Here is a 5,105-nt window from a genome sequence, read left to right on the forward strand (position 1 = left end):
TTTTAATGATCAAACACGTTCCGTTGGATAGTTATGGTTGGTTTAGGCTTCGAAAGATCATGAGCACAGAAACTACATTTTTCTGTAAATCGTGCCTTGGTAAGCCAGGTACGTCCAAGGACTTAAAATATTCAGATAGATAGTTGGTGATTTCGTCTTCGTTTGTTACACATTTAAAAGATTCGAATCCATGCAGAGTACGAACTATTTGAATTTACCTCGTTTTAGTCATCCACATCTTCGTTCTTGCTCGCTAAATCAACCATCTTTGATTCTTTTGGTGATCAATCATATTCTGGAACTCTTTGTTGATGAGCAAACTACTCGATTCCTCGACAGGAGCACGGACATTACCGTTTGTCAACAATTGCTTGGAGATTTGTTTACAAACACGGTAGTGAAGTGTCAACTCGAGCTGGGCCACGGCTGGGCTTACAATCAGTTCGAATTAAATTTAAAAAATGTAATTTCAATTTAATTAATATTTTGAATATATTTAGTAATTAAAATGTTATATTGTTACTAAATTCAGTTATTAAAGTGGTAAAAACAAAAATAATTATTTAATTTGTAGTTTTGACCGACTTATCAATTGTTGTGTTACTATAACTCCTAAATGCATGTCCATAGGAAAGAGATGAATTTTTTTTGTGAAATTATCCTTTTTTTAATGGCCTATATGTTAACCCCGCCTGTGACGAATCCAAAGAACCAAATCTCATTGAAATCGGTGCAGCCGTTCTCGAGTTATAAGTGTTCTAACTAACAAGATTTTCGACTTTCTTTTATATATATAGATTATAGATATAATGGACTGATATACCAGGACTTCCAAACATGAAATGGCTATTTCTAATATCAACATTTTCTCTGTCTCAATAAAAAAAAATAAAAAAATGTGTTTTATATTTAAAAAAATCATGCTGCATAAATAGTATTTTTGTGAAATAACAGCAACGGTGAATTTGTTTTCGGCAAAAAATTTCAGTCCTCATAATATATGTATTGTGCCTCAACAGTTAATAGCAACAACTATAGCTACGATTTTAAATGTTGGTATATTTTCACAGTTTATCGAAATTGCAATTATATACTTTTACGACTCATTGTATAGTTTAACGCGCCTCAGCAGTAAGGCCAAAATTTCAATGTCATCTTCGGAGTACTCCCAATATGAAAGTATCACCCCAGTAGGAGACACGAAATAGCGTTCAAGAACTTTCTTTGAACTAAGTGATTAATGGTCTTTAGTAAATTCTCTGCAGGAGGTATCTTCTTTCAATCGGACATATCTTACATTAACTCAGCTTTATCTAGTTATTGCTACAAATGCACGAATGTAAGACAAATTAAGCAATAATTATAGTTATCGTATTTGGAGGCATCATGATAAAGAAAGAAGAATTGAGTGAGAGAGAACAATTAATTTAAAGTCAGCTTCATGCGCATAAGTAATCCATTATTTTCTTATCAAAGCCGTCGTGATGGTGGGAAAAAAGACTTTTTCATTTTACTAATCTGTTAAGCTATATTTTTCTCTATTTTTTCGCCTTATCTGATTCCTTTGAGCCGTAACAACTAAAATAACTTACTCATACTCCTGCGAAGACAATATTATTCCACCTGCTCCCGCTTTACCCGAGGCTTGGATGTAAAATACCTCTTTCTTCCAAACTGGGGGTGATTCTAGATGTTTACGTCGGATAAACAAAGACTTCCCGGGCAGGCCACAAGGGTTTAACAGAGCAAAACAGTTGCAACACAGGCGAGAGAGGCCTTGAAGCCGGAAGAGGAAACGTCCTCCCATCGACCTGTGCGGATCGATAGGGGTTTAATGCACTCCCATCCTCCCTCCCCCTCCCCTATCATAACCTCCCCTCCCCCCTTCCGCCAACCATCTCTCAGTTCTTTTCCAGGGGCGCGTTGGGGGTAATGAGACAATTGTTGCTATGCATATGCAGCGGGAGCAGATGTACCCACCCACCCACTCGACCTTCCACTGTACTCCGCACCGACATAAGTTATTCACACTAGCTAAAAGGCGGGGAGAGAGAGCTTCCACTTTAAATTCCTTCATTATCCTATTGTAAGCTATCACATTACGCTCTTTTGAAAGTTGCATGATTAATTCAGGCCCGATGTGGGTCAATGCATGACAAGCTTGTAATAAAGGGTGGGAGTAGACGGGAAGATGTATAGTGGATGAATGAAGTGGAGAACAACGAGTAAGAAGTTTTACCCTCGTGATATCACTGAATTAATTATTTAAAAAAATTGAGGAAAAAATATTTTATTGTTACCAAACCCTTAAATTATAACCTGAGAATTAATTGTATATATATTGATGCATTCGTATTAGCTTTACTCGTAAAAAAGTGCATGTATTATACATGATGCAAAATGGCTTTGTGGTCTTGTGAAAATATGGTATACTGACTGGTTTCATGAATGAAGTGGAATTACAAAAAAAACCTCGATTGTCTCCACATTACATCACCTCTGCAAGCAAGAAAACTCCATAGGAATTTTCATCCTTTACTGCGTTGTGTATCATATATGATACACTACATTCAGTGTTGGTTATTTCTGAAGGGCACAATTAATCCTCTCTAACGCAGTGTGTGTCAGGTATGATACACCCCCTCGTTATACCATGTGGTTCTTGAAGCAGTCAGTAGGTGTTGTAGGTGATCGGCTTCTCATTGCGTAGAAGCAAATCACCTCCCCACGAGAACAACGAGTAAGAAGTTTTACCCGCGTGATATCACTGAATTTATTCCAAAAAGAATGGAAGAAAAAATATTTTATTGTCACCAAACCCTTAAATTATAACTTGAGAATTAATTGTATATAAATTGATGCATTCGTATTAGCTTTACTCGTAAAAATGTGCATGTATTACACATGATACAAAATGTCTTTGTGGTCTTGTGAAAATATGGTATACTGGCTACATAAATTTTTATAAATAGAGGGAGCATATATATGGATTACAAAAGAACCTCGATTGTCTCCACATTTCGTCACCTGTGCGAGCAAGAAAACTCCATAGGACTTTTAATCCTTTACTGCATTGTGTATCATATATCATACACTACATTCAGTGCCGGTTATATCTGAAGGGCATTCATTGTGATGTCCTCACGATGCACACGATTTTATGAGGAAAAAATATATTTGGGACGAATTTAGAAATTCATACAGTTAAGGCTTAACGGGGCATTTGATTCAACTCCTATCCTATTCGATCGAGTGAATGCAAAACCATAACCTTGTGAAATGATGTAAAATGGCGGCAAGTTGGCTCTCTGATCGATCGGGGATGAGTCGAATTTTCAAGGTCGCAGCTGGGAACCAGAAAGATTTTCCCCGCGCCCCGGACGCAAAACGATCTCCCGCGGCCGAGCGACACAGAGGAGAATTTTCCGAAAAACAAATGACGGATGGACGTGGGCAGCGCAGCATCGCATCACCCGTTTAATGAGCGACACGAAACAAATGCATGCGTCGGGAGCGCAACGTAGTAGGCAGGCACGTCGTCCATGATTAGATTCACCGCGATAAGCAGCATTAATGGAGGGATGTATTGGCGCAGTGACTAATGCTCTCCCTCACTCCGTGAGATAATGCACTGAGTTGACCTAGCTAGCACCTGAAGCTGCTCACCCAAGCGGTCAACGCCATTCTCATCTCCACGCACGTGTTTCACCTACTATGTGTGTTTCTGTTGCTCTTTAAATAGTTTTTGAATTGATTCTAGGAATGAATTAGTCATTATTACAGATACTGGCATTGTTTTCTCGTATTTATGTAGGTATCAGAATATCATTCGAGATTCATTTTAATCTTAGTGTTGTTTCCACTGGCTATTATTTTATAAAACAATTAATTTATTACCTAATTTTTAATCGTCAAGTATGTATTGGAATATCATTGGAAATTCACTTTAATCTTAACGGTTTTTGAGTAGTTTTCTATGACTTATTAAAAAAAAAAAATTAACGCTCCATTGATAATCAATCTCTGAGATTTTAATAATTCTTCAAATGCATCTCTTACCTTGCCTTGTCAGTTTATTATTAATCGCATGTAATTGAAAATGCTAACAGTTATATTTTATTTTCTATAACGAGCACATAAAAAACCAGTGAGATTCAAAGTGATAGCAACAGAAATAGAGGAATATTTTATTAAAATTGTGATTTTTACACAAACGTGGCGTAGTGTTGGTGCCAAGCTACCTTTAAATACAAATTCTGGAAAATTATTCTTGGAATAAGTATTTTGAAACAGTATTGGTAAAAAATATCAAAAAATTATTATTCAGCCTATGTAATATATAGTAGGATTTCTACATAAGCATATAAAACTATGTTCCAGTTACTTAATAAATATGATAATACAATATTTAATGGAGTTCTTTCCTGATTTTATCGTAATTTATGATGTTTTAAAATGGATATGTATAGTAAAATCGCTAGTTATTTAGGAAAAGCGCAAGTTACTTTGTAAATGAGTTTTGGATAAAAGTAAACTCAATATATATAATTCAATACAAACACATTTTTTTACTTTCTATTCCTATGTTTTTTTAAGATTTGAGGATACATATTTTCAATAAAATACAGGGTACAATATCAATTTGCACTGGATTGTCCTCATGGCCTTACTATTACCTCCTGATTAACGAAAGGGTGTTAATACCATAAATTTGATGTATTTTTTTTAGTCTAAATGAATGTATAACACACAAATTAGCGATGAAATGGATAGTAATACTAGTTTATATAATAAATATATAAAAAATAATACGATACTAGTTTAAGCCAGTTCTCCACCCTGAGTGCATTGTATCAATTTTTGGTTAAAAGTGATTTTACTGTAATTTGGTGACTGCATAATTTGATCATTTATATCGTTTTCAAAATGGCTATTATGGAGGAATACATAAAAATATGTTGCTTGGAAAATTTCGTAATCTGCTAAGAGTAGGTGAAGGATATCCCCAAAGGAAATGACGCAGTATGAAAGTTCACAATATTTTAGACTACTCTCTAACAACCCGAGAGGATTCTAAGTAACAAGTCACATTTGGGATATTTGAA

The sequence above is a fragment of the Ischnura elegans genome, chromosome 7 (genome assembly GCF_921293095.1).
Source record: "Ischnura elegans chromosome 7, ioIscEleg1.1, whole genome shotgun sequence".
Taxonomy (NCBI): domain Eukaryota; kingdom Metazoa; phylum Arthropoda; class Insecta; order Odonata; family Coenagrionidae; genus Ischnura; species Ischnura elegans.